The following is a 17,985-nucleotide window of genomic DNA, read 5'->3' as shown; positions in this document are numbered from 1 at the left end:
TTTTTTTTTTTTTTTTTTTTTTTTTTTGATTAATCTACATGTCCCAGGTGCTTCTTTAGCCGTGATCAAATGAATGAATGAATGAATGCTGCACAACTTGCCAGACAGCCTGGTGCTGATGTCAGCATTTAATTCCCCAGTTAGAAAGAGCAAGTCTGCTTAATGCCCTTTAGTTCCCCAATGCACACAGCCACCACTTGAACACTCTTATTTTGTTCCCACCAGCTTGGCTTAATATCAGATGGCTGATGAGATGGGAAGTGATGCAGGCTCTTTAGACCCACCCACCCTCTGTTTGCCCTTGCTTTCCCACGCACCAGAAGGCTTGAGTGATTGTCCAGGGGGGTTAATGGTGTAGACAACTGCCCTTGGCTAGAAGGTTCTTAAGTCCTATCACCTCTTTTGGATTTTGTTTAATTTATCCAGAAAATTGCTGCATCTCTTTACTTCTTTCCTCTCTCTCTCTCTCTCTCTCTCTCTCTCTTTGTACTGGAGATTGAACCCAGGGACACTTAACTTCTGAGCCACATCCCCAGCTCTTTTAATTTATTATTATTATTTTGAGTCAGGGTCCTGCAAGTTGCTCATGGCCTTGCTGAGTTTCTGAGGCTGGCTTTGGACTTGCAGGCCTCCTGCCTCAGTCTTCTGAGTTGCTGGGATTGCAGGTGTGCGCATCAGGCCCGGCCTCTCGATCTTGGTTGAAACCTGTGGGGTCCAGGCAGCCCTCTGTTCCTGCAACCACAGCTCTCATTTTAGCTCACAACTTCTTTCCCCCTTGTTGGTCTTAAAAGTGGGTGAGGCTGGCTGTAGTTGTCCTGAGACACTAGCCCTCAACTGAGAGGTGGCCCTTTCCTAAGAGCACATCAGGCCCAACACACCCGCCCACTGGGGGTGGGCAAGCCAAGCACTCGTCTCCCTCTTGGCCTATCAGAAACATTGGAGGACATTCTGTCTGTTCCAGCAATTTGGTTATTCATTTTCTACTCTCAGCTGTGTATAGACCACCTGGCCATAGCTTGGTTCACCCACTTTTAGTGCTCCTGACAGATGGCATCTGGAAGCCACAGTATGAGCTCTTTTCCTCCTCCCCACTCTCCTCCCTGGGGTCAGATCTCCTCAGAGGAATAAATGGAGGTAAGGTTAGGTGTGGGCATTCTCAGTGGCCAGTGGTGCAGAAAGCTAGGAAGGGTCTCAGAACAAAGCAAGGCTTTTGTAGCAGGCTGGACAATTGCCCCCAAGTCCCTGAAACCTATAGATATTACTGACAAAATCCCCTACCCCAGTTTATACTTTGAAATTCTAAGTCTCCAAGGTGATAATCTTAGGAGAAGGGAGATGAGGCAGAGTTCTCCTGGTGGGGTTACTGTCCTCCTAAAAGACACGTGGAGAGCTGTCCTTCCTACCAGGGGAGGGCAGAGGAAGGGAGCAGCATCTAGAACCAGGAAGCAGGCCTTCAGCAGAACCAAATCTCCCGCACCTTGACCTTGAACTTCTAGCCTGTGAGAAATGAATTTCTGTTGCTTATAAGCCACCCAGTTTATGAATTTGTTATAGTATCTGAAAGGATAAAGCCCTTTAGCTTATTTGGATAAAAAGGACTTTGCAGATATGATTAAGTTAATAATCTTCAGATGGGAGATGATTCTGGATTTTCTGGGCTCATAAATTCCATCATAGATACACTCATAAAAGAAAATGAAGGGGAGACATCACATAGCTAGTAAAACTGTTGTAAGGACAGGTTCTAGTTGAGCTTCCAGGGACGAGGCCACCAAGAGCTGATGCTCCTGCCACCACCAGGGAGCTGGCCACTCACCTAAAGCTGCCTGACACCTGCTCTCGTCTGCACCCCCAAAGTGGATGCCTCATGCCCTCCCTCTCTCCCCACTGAGCCAGGTCTAAATTCAGATCTTGCGCGACTGCCTATTGCTCGAGGAATTTAAATTGCACCTGGGACTTTGGCTGCAGGGGAGTCTGGGAAGTGTGGTTTTTAGTGTTCTGGCTTCTGCATCACAGAAGGGTAGCTTCCCCTTGCAATGAATGTCACTGTGCCAATGGCACGAATGTCGAGTGCGCCAACCACTTGTCTTAACGTGCGCGCTTACTAAGGGCAAAGCACTGCTCCAAGCAAAAAGGACAGGGCCCTGCGAGGGGCTGAGCTTCTCCTGAGAGTCACAGCAAGTTCACAACAAGTGAGGTCATTTCAGACAGTAAGTGTCACAGACAAAGTTGTGCAATGAGGTAATGGTGGGGTGGTGGTTGCTTTATCCAGAACGGTCAGGAAGCGTCTGTTGCTGAGCCATTTCTTGCAGCCATCTGCGTGGTGAAATGGTAGCCATGAGAATGGCTGGAAAGTGGGTGCTTCAAGGGCCAGGAACGGAAGGCCAAGGCCCAGCCAGGAACACCTGGGCCTGCTCCAGGGAAGGAAGGGAGCCTGAGCAGCTGGACTGTGGTCAGGGAGGCAGGAGAGGGAGATGAGGTCACGGGTGGGGCAGGGGTTAGGTCCCAGGGACTTTGTAGGAGTTTGGATTTTTTTCTTGTTGCAAGAGGAAGCCACTGGGAAGATTTTTTTTTTTTTTTAAAAATCTGAGATAAATCATTTATTGTCAGAAAAGGCAAAGTCCTATAGTTGTATGTACAACAGGAGAACACTCAACAAAGTAATTAGTTTTTAAAATCTTGTTTACACCAAGGTATGACAGATTAACATAACCCATTTCTTAGCTTTAATTGTTATTATTTATTTTTCAAACAATTCTATGAGATATAAAGCAAATATATTTATTTTTCATAAAGAAATATTTTTAAACATTTATTGTATTATTTTTATATTTATTTGCCAGATGCATTAAATGAGGCAAAAATACAAACCATTTTGCTTTTGTTTCTGGACTTACCATGGGGTGAGGACCCAGGAAACCCATCTGCAGTTGAAAATGCCATAAGAGAAACAAGTGCTAACACACCTACCCCCTCAGGGCACACCTAGCAACAGTACCCCGTGACTGAGAGGCTGACTGGCGCTCACTGCTGATCTTGTTACCACTGGTCCAGGAAAAGCTCAGGATTCAGAATGTGAATCATGGCTCCTACTGAACACACACCACTTTGGCACCCCTGTAAAGCTGACTCCCCAAAGTTGGGGATCATGGGTGCTGGAGGGCAAGAGCTGTGCTGGATCTACTGACCTTGAACCTCCCGTCTGGTGGGGACCTTCCCAGGTGACCAGGAGAGCTGCAGTGAGCTGAACGGTGACCTCACTGGGAACCTCAGCACGTGCCCTTGTCTGGAAACAGGGTCTTTGCAGATGTAGTGAAGATGGAGATGGAGTCATCCTGGATTAGGGTGGGCTCTGAGTCCCTGGAGAGTGTCCTCAGGAGAGACACACAAGGGCACACAGAGTCCTACAGAGAAGGGAACCTGATGGTGGAGGGAGTGATGTCTGTGAGCCTGGAAACACCAAGGGAGCCCCGGGACCCTTGTTCCCCGCGGTCTCCAGAAGGAGCCAACCTTGTGGATACCTGGGTTCTGGACTTCTGGCCTCCTGAACTGGGAGAAACAAGCAGTTTTTTGCACCACTGGGTTTGTGGCACTCCATGAATACAGGAGTGGTGTGATCTGATGGGTGCTGTAGATCCTCAAGGCTGTGGTCCAGAGGTGAACTCCTGGCCCAGGCCAGGGCAGCAGGCTGGGGTTGCAGTAGTCCAGTCTGAGATGAAACGCTCAGATGTGGCCGTGCTGGTCAGGTGCTGAGAAGCCCTGGGGCTCAAGGTGTGCTGGGAAGTAGGCCTTGACTTTACCTGTGGGGTGGACGTGGTGGGAAGGCTCAGATGGGGTTTGTGGTCTACACCATAGTCAGGATTTGTGGGGCTGCTGCTTGGGGACCTGAGTTGGGAGGGAGAATGATGGTTTGCTTGTGCCAAGGGAGGGATTCCTGTTGGAACCAAGGTGGAGGTACCTAGCTGGCAGGTGGACTATACCCGTCGAGGGCTTTAGGGAGAACTCGGCTTAGGGAGGAAGCCCCTGGGAAAGTCATCTGTACAGGGCGATATCTGTCTGGGGACTAAAGGAGAGAATAGATGTGGGAGAGGGAACAGGCAATGTCAGTGCCCAGGGGACTAGAGTGAAGGCCAGCACATGGGAAGGGACGGGAGAAATCCAGGTGCAGGTGGACCGTGTAAGTCTCCTGGAGCAGGTATTTCCAGAAGGGAGGGTCGAGTGTGAACAAGACAAAGTGTCTGCCCTGGCTCCGGGTGGCTGTCACCTATGCAGGGAGGAGGGGCCACAGATACTTGACTGGGAGGTGAGGGTGGGATAGCCGCCTCCGAAGTTCTTGGGAGAAGTTTCCCTCTGGAAGGAAGCATAGAAATGGCTCAGAGATGGTGTGGGACCTGGGGAGAAAAGGGGCCATGGCAGGGAGCTGTCCTTGAGGAGCTGGGGTGTGGCTTGGGAGTGAGCAGGGCTGTCCTGCAGCTGTATCCAAGGAAGTCAGATGGGGACCCTGCGGTGAGGGTCGACCCCCTGCAGCCCCTGTGGGAAGGCACCCCCAGCTTCAGACACATTTGTTTCTGAACATACCTCTTTGTTGAGGGCTGAGGACCACTGCATGCCTACCTTCCATGACCACCCACACTTCTGCAGGGCATGGGGGAGTCTCTCTGCCATACCCTTCTAAGACCAGGGCCTGATGGCATTCCTGTCCCTGGGAAGGTGGGCTACTTCTTGCTCCTCCTCTTTGAAATAAAGCTAATGGCAGAACCCTTCCAGGCTTCTCATTAGAGACTGGGCACCTCCCTCTGCACTCACCCTTGGGGGGCTCTCAGACTTCCCTCTTGCCCCAGTGCCCTTATGGGGTTTATCTTGGGGACCACTGTTTCTCACATGGATTCTTCCTTAAGAAAGAGAGAAAAAAGCTTCCCTAAGTTTAACCTTAACTAATAAAATGATCTGGTTTGCCCTTTTTAAAAAAATGATTTATAATTTTTATTATGAGTTATTTTTTCCTCCACATTTTTAATGATACGTTGTAGTTGTACATAATGGTGGGGTTTGTTGCTATAATTAGTACATGCACACAGCAGTTTTACTTCATAGAACATTTTTTTTTTTTTTTGGAGTTTGCGTAGTCCCCTAGTCCCACAAAATATCCTGTCCCCGGGACAGTGGGACCAGTTTTGGACATCCTGCATATGAAAGGGTCAAAAAGTTCTGCAGCTAAAAACACCTTTGTCTCTGTTTTATCCAGCATTTCTCAAACATATTTGACCCTCAAACAGTGCCCACCACAATATTTTTTGGGGAAATTTCTGCTTATATAGCCAGTTTATAAGAAATACAGTAATTTTCATTTTTCACCTGATCCAAAGGACCTTTTAAAATATTTTTAGTAATTTTACAAGTAATTTGAAGAAGTAAGAATGAAAGGAGGTGAAAAACAGCTCTAATGGGAATTTTGACACTGGAATTGAACCACACAGGTTCAGTTTCTGCTCCGTGTTCTGGTTTTGAAGGTGCGCAGGCCCTGGGTGGGCCCGACTCTGGATCACATTTCCAAGATGGGAAACACTGAGTCAGCCTTCCAGTGATCTCTAGAAGGTTCTTGCTTCTGCCTCTCTGGCTACCTGAATTGTGAAAGCATGTAGGAATCATTTGAAGTCTTCCATAACATATTTTTCTTAAAAGGAAGATGGTCATTTTTTGCTTCATAATTGCAAAACATTTTCATTTTTGGGTCTATAAATACCAATCAAGATGATCAACCCAGCATGACTACTGTTTTCCTGCCAGTCCTCTTTGTATGCACACCTGCTTTCAACATTTGCTACAAAACACATCAAGCAGATTTCAGGGTGCAAACCTCATAAGAGGAAGAAGTACCCCACATACTTTTTCAGCAGATGGCATGGTCCAGGCTCTGGACAAAGATTGGCATGATGCAGCCCTTCTAGGTGGATGACCACCTGGAGAATACTGTACTTGCTTTTGGTCCACAGAAATATTTTATTCTCCCATCACGTTTTGAGTTAGAAAAACTCTTTGCATCTGATGTCACGTTTAGTCTTCGGGTCTGAGATTGCCTTATGTAATCAATTTCACCACTGTCACTGGAATCTAGACACCTGTGATGTCCTTGAGTCCATCTGATTTATCTAAGATTTGTGAAACATCTTCCTTTATTTTTCTCTTTGATCTTATAAACTGAAAGTAAAGAAATTCAGAATTTCCAACTGCGTTTGTGCCCAACGCAAACTAACTTCAGACTAGAAAGATGGGATCTTTCACATCTTGGCCTCTCGCCCAGCAACAGGACAGCAAGAATGAGAAGACAGCAATGGCTGTCTTCTCCCTCCAGTGCCTCATCGTTTCTTTGAGAATGATTTGCAATAGTTCATGGATAATAATGAATTAGCAAGAACGTATCAAGACACAGGGAAAATAATGACCCTCAGCTCAGCAGAGGTAGGTAAAATAATGACCCTAAGCTAAATGTGGTGGCACATGCCATAATCCCAGTAGTTTGGGAGGCTAAGGCAGGAGGATTGAAAGTTCAAAGCCAGACTTTGCAGTTTAGCAAGTCCTTGTCCCAAAAAAATGAAATATAATAAAATAAAAGAGGGCTGGGGATATTGTTCAGGGCTAAGTGCCTTAGGGTTCAATTCCCAACAACAACAACAAATCCCCCCCCCCCAAAAAAAAAAACCCAGAACAAAACAAAACCATAAGATCCTCAGATGTAGCTCAGATGTATAAAAGGGTCTAAAGGATCCACATAGTGGTTGCAATATAGAGTAAATGCTATTGTCATAAGAAAAATAGATAATTAGTTCTTTGGAAAATTTCTGGGGAAAGAATAGAAGTCAAATTGTATCAGTCCTTACAAATATATAGAACAGGTCAAAAAGAAAACCCCAAACTGAACCTAGATCTGGTGGGTCCTGGTGAGAGTGAGCTTTCTCTCACATTTTGATTTTGATTTACACATAATCTCTTAAATGAATGAAAAAAATGCTTTCCCTTTTTTGAGTGGTACAGAAATGATTTTTCAGAAAACATCATGTAGACCAGCATCACCTTCAGCTTTGCACTGAAGATTTGTCCTGTGCAATCTCATGTTTCCCTTTCCATATGGGATGCATTCCGCCACATGGATTTGGGATGCATTACATAAGATGAGTGTGGTTCCAGAAAATAAAGAAAAAAGGCAAATGCTTTGATTTTAGTTCCTAAATATACATTCTATGTGGTATGTTTTATGTTATAACACAAAAAATTGGCAAAACTGTTTTTAGTTTCCCGAGATTTGGAATGCTTACATTTTGTACTTAAGCTGATCTATTTTTATAATTTTTGATGCTTTATTTCTAATGGACAAGATAAGACAGGGGATTTTACCTGTTCTTTTCGTAATACATTGCAGTATGTGGGGTTTTTTCCACTAAGTAAAAGCCCACCAATATACGCCTGTTTTCTTTCAGCTCACAGTGTTGAAGCGCCAGAAATCCAGTCTGGAGGGAGATGGGTGGTGTCTTCACCATCTTGTGCTTCCTGCTGGGTGCTGGAGTTTCCTCGTGCTCCCGGGCTTCTTGTCCTCAGCCGTGCTCTGCTGTGGTTCAAAACAAACCAGAAGGCAGAGATTAAAGCAATGCAAGTCAAACACAGTCTGGTCCACAGAGGGCCACTGGGGACGTGTGGGTGAGTCATGAGCATGTTGCCCCGTCCCTCACACTTTAGAACCTTCTCCAGCAGTTCTGTGTCACAGGGAGAGGTTTGAAATAACCATCCTATTTACTGAGTTAAAAACAGAAGTGGCTGCAACATGTTCTTTGCTCTTTCAGGGATCCAAACTCCTGGGTTGCTTTCAACAGACCGAGAATCACTGGTTGGGAGCGTGGATCTGACTGAGCAATGGGAGCCTGGCCTTTGGGAGCTGGCCTGTGCATGCCCTGCATGCGTGGGAGACATGGGACTTGTCCTTCTTTGAGGCTCCCTGGCATAGACTCCTTGCTCACCATCACTTTTTCATTTTCTATTGCCCACAACGAAGTTCAGTTTCCAAGACCATCACCCAACTTACATGCACCCACGAGGTTTGGGATTGGTGTTAACACTATAGCTGCCTGAGTAGCTACTTTGGCAGGCTAAGGTTCTGACCCTATGTTACCCATCCCTGTCTTTGGGACTGGAGGCTGAATTCCATGCCCCACCCATTGGGGGCACTGCAGGCTCCAGGGTCCTGAGCCCCTGCCTGGGCTGAGAGGTAGGCTGCGGGGACAGGAGGGGCTGATGCTGGCCTCATGCCATCAGGGTCAAGGGCCAGTGGTGCACACTTTGTCTCCTATCCTGGGGTCAGCCAGGCCTGCACGGACTCATCCTCAGCCTATATCTGCAGTATATGCCTCCGAAGTTTCCATCAATAGGGGGCGGCTGGGTATACAGTGATGAGGAAGGGTATAGGCTCCGGGGAAGACCCAGGCACCCAAACCAGCACCAGTATCAGGTCACTTCCCTTTTCCTCCCCCACATGTGCCTTTCTGGTCTGTTGCACTGGGAGCCAGCTGCTAGCAGCCTGGGAAGGGCTGAGGTGCTCTCAGAGGCCAGCGTCTCCACAGGGAAGTGTTCCTTATTCGCCCCTGGTAGGAATGGCCAGGGAAGCCCAACAGAGAGACCGAGAGGGATCTTCTCCCATGTGCTCTCCCTCATGGTGCGAATCCCATCCCGAATGCAGGCAGGGTCCCCATGCTGCCACCCCAGCTCCTGCCTTGTTGTGAGGATGGTGCAGAGGGCTGTGGAGCCGGGGTTAGCTGGGTGGGGAGGGTTGCTGGAGGACTTGCTCAAGCAGGCTGCAGCAAGGCCTTGGGCACGGTGTGGTTACCTCACACCCAGGGACCTGCAGGTGCATGCTGGGCTGTTTCTGGGTTGGCACTCAGACCCTTGGCCCTCACTGCCACACTAATCTGCCTGGAGGAGCTAGGTGGGTGCTGCTTGCTGACCCTAGCCTGGCCAGGACAGCCTGGGGAGGAGCTGCAACCCATGGGGTTGAGTGGGCACAGGGCCATCAGCCAGGCCTACCAGACTCTGGTGAGAAGTCACCTGCCAGGGACCTGAGGGCTACAGGGAGCCCCTGACCCAACACCCCAGAAGGCAAAGCCCATCAGAGGTTGAGTTCCATGGTTCCCCTAAGCTTTCTGTCTCCGGCTGTCCCTATTAAAGGAGGGACAGTGGTTCAGGCTGCTGAGGTGGGGTGCTCAAGACCTGGCAGCTTGCCCAACAGACATCCATTTCTTGAAAATCTGGAGGCTGGACATGTAGGACCAGGATGCCAGAGGGGCTGGGGGCTGTGAGGGCCCTTTTCTGGGGTGCAGATGGCGCCTTCTAACAGAGTCCTCTCATGCGAAGGTGAGCGGGGCTGCTCTCTGGGTTCATGTATGTAAGGGTCCTATTTTAGGGTTCCACTCTGTGACCTGTCTGGCTCCCAAAAACCTCACCTCCTAATACCGACACATTGGGAGGGGCCAGTTTTCAACATATGAATCTTGGGGTGACACAGACATTGAGTCCATGGCAGAACAGGTGCCATAAGACCCAATACTGCATTTCACTTCTCACAGAAACCCTGCTGGCAGAGGAGGAGACTGGCTCAGAGAGGTGGAGATGCTGCCTGGTGGGCCAGTGGCCACGGCCGAGTTGGGGGGCTGGCCTAGGGTGGTGCAGATGCCAGGACCAGTCCCCTCCCAGGGACAGGGAGTGACCTCCTCTGAGAGGACCGGGCTCCTTTCCAGCTGAGAGTGGGCAAGATCAGCAACTGCTGTGGCCAGGACTCTGTGGGGCAGGGTGTTGGGTGGGGGTCCCAAGGGAAGGCTTTGGCTGGTCCTGTTCGGGAGTCCTCTCTCCCTTTCCTTGGCCACAGGAAGGCTGAGAATGAAGAGGCATCACCCACCGCCTTCACTCCTCAGGGATCCCACAAGACCCAGCTCTTCCATGCAGCCATTCGATCCTTACGCTTTGTGTGACTACTGGCCCCACTACGCTCCTGTGAGATGTGGCAGCTTGCTGCCTCCCTCCCAACAAGCAAGGGACCTGTGCTCTTTTTTGTCCCAGGCTGGTGGCCTGGAACGGGACCCTGTTGATTCAGAGTGGCTCATGTACTAAGAGGAAGTTGTGTGGCTGGGTTCCTGCGACAGAGCACCTAAGGCCCAAGATGTGTGCACGTGTGCCCCGTTGTCCCCAGAGGCTGGCTATGGTCTGGTGGCAGAGGTTCACTCCCAGGGAGGAAGAAATCACCAAGTGACAAGTGATGTTTTGGGTAAAGCCCTTCTTGTTCCGCCCTCACCCACCTGGGGCTCCTAGGCTTCCTGGTGCTTCCCCCTGCTGTTGTTTCACTGGGGAGGGACCAGGGCAGGGAGGGGACAGCTGGGGAAACATTCCTGATTCTCTGTGCATTCCTTTCTTCCTGCCCACTGGTGATTCCTGATCTGCTTTGGGGTAGGTAAATAACTCTTCCCTATCAACGTCTGACATCCCCCAAACTCTGTGGCATGAGCCATCACCTCAGGTTGGCTCTTGGTGTGTGAGGTTCATCCTGTGGAATTCTAAGGAAATCTCTCTCCATACAGCCTGGTTTTGCAAATCAAAAGCCCTTTGATTTTTTTCAGACTGCTTCAGCTAGAGACAGACAAAGTCTACACAAGAGTCTGAAACAGGATCGCAGCTTGCTGGTTTCAGCATGCGGGAAGCAATCCTGCCCCCTGGACAGCAGGGTCCAGGCAGGTTGGCACCCATTGTTCTGGGGGCAACTGTTCATCTCAGACTTTATAAATGTGCTGACGATCACCTGAGGGGGGAAACGTTCTGAGTTTGCAAATGAGCTGGTGTGGGAGCCTTGGCTGGGTCTGGGAAGTCCGGGAAGCAGCCACCTCTTACTGCCTTAGACTGCCACCTTGCTAGGTATGCAGAATGAAGGGACTTCTGGAGGGCAGAGACAGCCACTGCGGAGCCCACAAGGGCTACACAGGAGGTGGGCCTGGAGGTGGCTATGGGGAGATACTGACCAGGCGCCTAGAAAGAGAGGCATTTCCAGTGCAATCAGTGGGTTTGAAGGTGTGGGAGACAGGCGTTCACTGAGTGGCCAGGGCCAGTCTGATGGCTCTGAGGCTTTGTGTTGGAGCATGGCAAAAGAGTAGGTCAGAGAGGTGGGCTGGCTGGGCACGGAGTCTTGGAAAGTTGACTGAGGGGTGGTCTGGCGGGTGGTCTGGGCTCACTAAGGAGGGAGCCACATTCCAGGAGGAAGGTAGGGACAGGTGGAAGTGAGGTGCCAGAGGACAGCGACAGATGCTGTTATGGAGGCCCAGCATGGTGGACTGCAGTGGGCATGAGGAGGGGAGGGGAGGCCTGAGTGGGCAGCACCCTGTGGGGGAATCACCAGGTCTCTGGAGCTGACTCTAGAGGTGCAAGGAAGCTTCAGGTCTGTGGGTGGGAAGCCAGCCAGACTTCAGCAGCACTGGGGAAGCCTGGAGGGGTCCCTGTTGGGCAGCACTGGTGGCACTGCAGGGTGGTGACATTCAGTAGCCAGCTGGCCCTGGGGGCATGGAGGCAGCAGAGTGGCCAGGACTGTGGTGACATATAGATTCTGTGCAGGATGACCCTGCAGGAGGTGAGGCTGCAGGTGGATGGCCTCTGGGGAGGGCGCCTGGCGGGAGCAGAGCCATGGCCCCGGGAAAGCCCAGGGGCAGCCACACTGCCCAATGCACTGGAACATCTCAGAGGAACTGGACCTAGGAGAGGAGCACTCTGCCCCTGGGTGACAGCTGGGGCTTTCTCCTGCTCCACCTGCCGATTTCAGTCTCATAAGGCATTTTTCTTAGTGAGCGCAGTGGAGACCAAAGCCTCTCAGAACAGGAGAGTGGGAGCCTGAAGAAGGGCCTTCTGGATCCCTCCAGGGCCCAGGGCAGTCTTGACGCCACCCCTGTGCCCCCTGACACTGTCCCCCAGGCCTCATGCCCTGTAGAGGGACAAGGCGATTTCCCAGGCCGCTCAGGAGTTTATATTTTCTTCCTTTCTACTTTTTCTTTTGTTCTAACTAGTTTTACATGACAGGGGAATGCATTCTGACACATCTTTTTTTTTTTTAATATTTATTTATTTATTTTAGTTTTCGGCGGACACAACATCTTTTTTTGTATGTGGTGTTGAGGATCGAACCCGGGCCGCACGCATGCCAGGCAAGCGTGCTACTGCTTGAGCCACATCCCCAACCCCTTGACACATCTTATGTAAAGGGATATCAGGGGGTTATATTTCTGTCATCACAGACTCCTAAACAAGTGCTCTCAGGATGGTGATTTTTCGGGGTGCACCCCCAGCGGCAGTTGCGTTTCTGGGCTGGTGATTAAAGATGGCTATGCAGGTGGGGGTGGTAGGATGCATCCCATTTTTTCCGCACAAGATCTTTTCCAACTAAATGAATCCTGCGGCTGGCTGCATACCCTGAGATCCCCCCTCTCCCAGCAACTAGCCGACCACAGCACCAGGCCTGGACACAGCAGCTTCCCGCCCCAGCCCTCCCGACAGCCAGCAGAAGCCAATCAGTCAGGGTAGAGAGGTGGCCCTGGGCTGTCTGGCTCTCCTGGCAGTGTTGTTCACAGGCCGGCTGTTGAAGGGACACTCTTTCCTTCGCCCTGCGCCCTCTGAAGGTGAAGAATGGGCTTCCGCCTCCCTGTGAGCACCTGTTCCCTACCGTTCCGACAGTTTGACTAACTCATCAAGCTTTTTGTGCAGCACACACTCTGGCAGGAACAGAAGCAGCATGACACTCGCTGGATACGGGCTGCGCAAGCACCACCACGTGCTCCCAGAGCTGGGCCAGCATCCTGGGCGTGGCTGATTGGCACTCTGTCTCACGCCCACCAGCTCACAGTGGCGGAAGCTATGGACACGTGGATGGGGAGGGGAGGTTTGTGGGGTGTGCTCACATAGTTCTTCTCCATTTGAGAGAAGCCCACTGTAGGAAAGGCCCCAGTCTGAGGCAGTCACAGGCCCGAGTTCGGGCACCTTGGGAAAGTGTGTCCTCACACTCTACTGACCTGCCAGGGCCAGCGTGGCCAGTCCTCTGTCCTCAGGCTTCTGTTCCCATGATGGTCACTAGGTGCCCAGAGCAGGAGGACAAAAGGATTTTGAGGTCATTTGGACACACTCACCAAGACCATTGCTGGTCCATGAAGCTCTCACTGTCCTAGCTGAAGGGCAACATCTCCTCTGCTGGAAGCTGAGGATACTGCCTTATGGTGCAGATGCTGCACATGCGACGTCACACACGAAGCCTGCCTCACTTCTTGAGAGGGTCTGTGGCTTCAGTCCCTCTGAAGGATGCAGGATGGAGAGCCCTGCATCTAGGGCTGATCCCAGAAATGAGTTCCAGGGGTCTATGCTGAGGCTGCTGGTCCTGCTAGAGGTGATGTGGCCTCTCCCTTGACCGGCTGCTATTGCTTGGGGAAAAAGGCACACACCAGGTCAGGAGCGGTTCTTATCCTAGTGAGGCTGACCCCAGAGCTTCTAGGCCTCGAGGATGCACTGATGGGCCCAGCATGGTGCTGACAGGTGGACAGGCAGAGGCTTGCCTTCCTGGGGCTTACCACCTGGAGCATGGCATTTGCACATTCTCTGTGAAGAGCCAGATAGTAAGCATTTCCTACCTTGTGGGCTGTGGGTCTCTGTCCTAACTAGCCATGTGGTCACTGTAGCTGTAGGTGGATGCCTTGGTGTTCCGATAAAACCTCACATACAAAGCACAGCCTGGTCAGATTTTGCAATTTCTTACTACCCAGATTTTCCCTCTGAGCCTCTGAAGGATGGGAACATGTTCTTGCTCCTTTTCTTTTTCCCAGAGCCTAGCGTGGGGCCTTACTCAGTTTATACCCCCGAGTCATTTCAAGAAGACGCTGGGGGCTCCAGTTATGCTGACAGTTCACACACTGGGCCGCCCTTGAAGGGCCTAAGTGCTGCCCACTGAGGTGCACACCTCTCACAGCGGATGCTGGCGCTGGGGCACTTTCTAGTTCATTCTGTTGTCTTTTCTATTCCCTCCTTTCCTTCCCTTTCTCCCTTTTCTTCTTTCTCCTCTCACCTATTTTCCTAAACATTTATTAGGCACTTTCTTTGTACAGACACTATGCTTGGCTCTAGAGACACAAAGAACAGTCAAGACATAAGGTTGGTCCACAAGGGGCTTTGATGAAGGGAGAAGAGGCCTGTTCTGCCTCAGGGTGCTGAGCTGTGGGCACATGGGCCCAGGCCTTGCCTCTCCCCCAAAGCAGGGAGTGGGCATTAGCTTCCAGTGGCTGCCTCAGCCTCTGAGCCACGGGTTAAATCTGAGGCTGTTCTGCAAGGGCGCGGGCCTGGCTGGTGTTGTTTCTAGGCAGAGGCTGGAACCTGTGTCTCTTGTTTTGATAAAGCTTTGCTGTCAGAGTTTGAGCAATAGGTGTGGATATCTTGAAGCAAGATAGTGGCCAAGTCCTCATCTAGGAAGCAGAGAGCTAAGCTGAAGAGGAAATTTGCAACCAAGGGAAACAACCAGCAGGGACCAGATCAGAAAAAGGTGGAAAAACATAACCCAGAGGCACACTTTGCTTTGTTTAGAACACATTTTCCTGTGAACCCCAAAAGCTGTGCCAGGTGTGTGATGAGCAGCCGTGGACGGCGGAGCCCACCTGGGGCCTGCTTCCCACTCCCTCCCTGCTCTGCTCTCAGGTGTCACCTTGGAGCTGGCGCTGCCAGGTCACATGGTCCTGTGCACCCTGTACTGTTGGAGGTTAGCACGTGTCCAGCCCACTTTACCCAGGATCTCTCAATGGCCGTGAAGCCTTCTGCTCTGTCCCGTTAATCCTCAGGTGCTCTCTGGTTCTGGCCTCATTGAGAGGCCACGGGTTCATTTCTCCTAAGATGTCTTCCAGCCAGTGTATTCTCTGACCTGGGGCTTGGTCTCAAGGCTTCCGGCTCACAGAGACCTAGCCGGGGACAGACCTGGCTCTGGGCAAGGACAGGAGAGAACCCCGGAGGCGTGCACACAGTTTTTGGGTATGTGGGTGCCAGCTGAGGTCCCAGCCGGGTTTCCTAGGAAGTCCAAGTATCACATCCCACACCTTGGGTGGAAGGGAAAGAGGACAGAGGTGGGTCAGTTGGGTGAGGGGCTCCCAGGGACCCAGGTCCAGAGGGTGAGTGGACTTTTATCTCTTTCAGGGACTGGAGGATCAAAGTGCAAAAGATCCCAAAACTTCCTGTCACCATACCTCACTAATTAGGCAACTCCTGGCAATTCGACTTTGGACTTTGCTCTTGAAAAGAAAATCCTGGTAGATCCAGGAACTCGGCAAGACGTCAGCGTTTGCTCAGGGGTCGAGGTCCCCTGAACCATCTAGGTCACCTGCCCCAGACTGGTGGTTAGTCATGGCCTGATAATAACAAGAGAGTACGTCAAGCTTCACGTGTGCTTTGGCATTCAGTGCTCATATTTGTGTGTCTTGCCGTGACCTCGAGGATGAGCAACGGTAGCCTACTAGGTGCTCACCTTCGAGCACCTGCTGCCCTCCTGCCCCTGTTCCATGCACGGTCGACGCATCTTCTCTCTCAATGCTCACTGTAGCCGTGAGTGATGCAGCTGTCACATCAGGAGTGGATCAGGCTCCCGCAGGATGGGGAACAGGCCTGCCCACAGGTCTCAGGGGACCACCATCTTCCCAGGCCATGGAACAGGGAGAGACCAGGTTATCTGGCACCTGGACTCCCATCTGGAGCTTGATGCAAGTGCCCCCAGCAGAGGTAGAAGGTGAAAGGAGCTGGCCTCAGATGGCCCCTGTGACCACTGCCTTGTTGCCCATCCAGTGTTGCTCTCTCTTGGGAAGATGGTGTCACCTACCTTGGCCCCAGTCTGTGGGTTCAGGGTGAAGACCCCTCTGTATCCAGCTGCTCAGCTGAGAGGACTGTTCTGAACAGGGTGCAGGGCAGGAGGGGGCAGGGACCTCTTCCAGGGCTGCTGCAGGCCCCGCTGTGCTGGAGAAACTGGAGAGGACCGTGGCTCCAGGTGAGCGCTGGGTGGGCGAAGGTGGCTGTGGCAGCAGCAAATGGCAGGGCAAGGGCTGAAGAGCAAGGAGCAGTAGAGTGCCAGATAAGGGACCCTTGCCCAGGGGTGCAGGCAGGAGCATGTCCCGCTGAAGGCAAAAGCTGCAGGAGGGTGAACCCATGTTGTCCCATGTCCCCAGGTGGCAGCTGTGTTGCTGAGGACACTGTGTAGGGGAGCACCACCTCCTCCCAGGCCACCTGTCCACTGAGGTGCAGACACACTCCTAATTTCCTCTGAGACAGGGTAATGCGTGGGTTGTTAGGGCATTTCTTAATTGCAGGGAGACCACATGGCAAACTCCTAGAGGCAAGTATGTGGCTCTGTGTCCTGGTGATGGTGACGGGGACTAGGCTGCCTGGGGCAGCGGGCCTCGGTGCCTACGGCTCTATTCTGGATGTTCTGCGAGTGCGCTTACTGCGAGGTCATAGAGGAGAGCGGCTGGCAGGACAGAAATGATCCCGGTAGACTTTTTCAGGGTTAGAAGGAACGGAGGTCCCAGAAGGTTGAGTGGAAACTGCATCTGGTGTGGAGGAGGGTCCGGATCCACCCTCATGTCTGACAGCTCCATGCCTGGGGTGGGGAGCACCCGTGCTTGACCAGGTGTGAGTCAACTTGGGGACGTGGTTCCTGCAGGGAGGGGCAGCAGGCAGCAAGTAGGTGGCCTTGGGGGTCCATGCTAGGAGCCTCTGCTGGAGGTCTTGGGAGACCGCTGCCTGCTCCCAGGGGAGTGGCAGTTCTCTGTGGTCTGCGTCCCAGGTGACACCCACCTAGGAGGATGAAGGGTGCTGGGAGGGAATTCCCTGTGTATCATCTCCCACCACGTCCCAGGGAAAATGCCCGGGGAGTAGTGAGCATGAAGGTGAGGGAGGAGGAGGCGAGCTGCCCAGGAAAGTCAGAAGTGAGGGCTATGCCAGGCGGAGGCACAAAGGGAGTCCCGTGGCAAGGCAGACAGGAGATGGGAGGCCGAGAGGGAGGCCAGCGGGCTCCAGGACAAAGAGGGTGGGAAGAAGTGTGAGGCAGGAAGTGCTTCAGGCTCTCAGGTGGGGAAAGGCTGCCTGCTCTGCAGAGGAGCCTGGAAACCAGTAACAGGATACGGAGGGGCCAGGAGAGGAAGGCCTGCCTTCCCCAGGGAGGGAACAATGGCCATTCTTCCATTGAAGGCTGACATGCCCTGAGAGAGGAACGGCCTGCCAGGAGGGAGGGCCAGTCAGGGGACAGGAAGGAAGGGGCCAGAGCCTGCACCGACCAGAGGAAGGCCAGAGGCCCCTGCATTGCATTTGGAACTCAATACACCCGCCTCCAGAGCACCAGGCAGCAGGCAAGGTCCCCATGGCCATGGCGTCACTGCCGTGGCTTTCCCAGGAGCCCTGCCCCTGCTCTTCCCTCCCCTTGGCCTCTTCCAGGACCCCAGGTTCCAGCCTTGCTAGGGCATCCTGAGGCTGGTCGAGGCCAGGGTCTCCCACACCACCCGCTGGGTTCTGAGACTTCCCATCTACACACACGGGAAGAAGGAGCTCCCAGCATAATAAAGGAATCGGGCCAAAGTAATCAAGGCCCCCAGCCCCCCAAGGCGCCCGTCTCCAGGACAATCAGGGCCGCCCACTGAACAACACTTGCTCAGTACAAAGGAAGTGCATGACGGGTCCAGGGGAAACGTCCGATTGTTGGGCACACAACAATGGACGGGTGGGCTGAATGGCACTCACATGTGAGGCCGCTGTGCCGAGCAGCCCTTCGGAATCCTAGAGAGCACGGTGGAGTGGCATGGGGCACTCCCACCGAGGACTGAGAGGTGTGGCCTTCACACTCAGTCCTTCCCTTGGGGCTGCGCTCTGTGGGAGTGACTCACACACTTCATGCCTCACCTGCCTTGG

At 52.2% G+C, this 17,985-nt stretch overlaps 2 long non-coding RNA genes across 7 annotated transcripts in view; one reads left to right on the top strand and one right to left on the bottom strand.

Annotated features, from left to right (window-relative positions):
* The window catches only part of LOC107157919, a 9,915-nt gene extending 2,388 nt beyond the window's left edge, over positions 1–7,527 (bottom strand). The window contains exons 1-2 of the long non-coding RNA XR_001505564.2: positions 7,393–7,527; positions 3,189–5,621 (exon numbers count right to left, since the gene is read on the bottom strand). This is a non-coding gene — a long non-coding RNA (uncharacterized LOC107157919). The remainder of the gene's footprint in view (positions 1–3,188; positions 5,622–7,392) is intronic.
* LOC107157918 overlaps positions 1–17,985 on the top strand; it is a 54,173-nt gene that overhangs the window by 14,149 nt on the left and 22,039 nt on the right. Inside the window, exons 1-3 of one of the 6 annotated variants that reach the window (XR_001505563.2) lie at positions 1,032–2,210; positions 6,206–6,459; positions 7,476–7,692. The exons of 2 other annotated variants lie outside the window; for them this stretch is intronic. This is a non-coding gene — a long non-coding RNA (uncharacterized LOC107157918). Of the gene's footprint in view, positions 1–1,031; positions 2,211–6,205; positions 6,460–7,475; positions 7,693–12,159; positions 16,073–17,985 lie in introns of those variants that run through there. 3 more of the 6 variants (XR_007346508.1, XR_007346512.1, XR_007346509.1) reach the window with 3 other exon arrangements.

The sequence above is a fragment of the Marmota marmota genome, unplaced genomic scaffold, assembly GCF_001458135.2.
Source record: "Marmota marmota marmota unplaced genomic scaffold, marMar, whole genome shotgun sequence".
Classification (NCBI taxonomy): domain Eukaryota; kingdom Metazoa; phylum Chordata; class Mammalia; order Rodentia; family Sciuridae; genus Marmota; species Marmota marmota.
The sequence above is the reverse complement of the archived record's forward strand: the minus strand, read 5'-3'. Positions and strand labels throughout refer to the sequence as shown.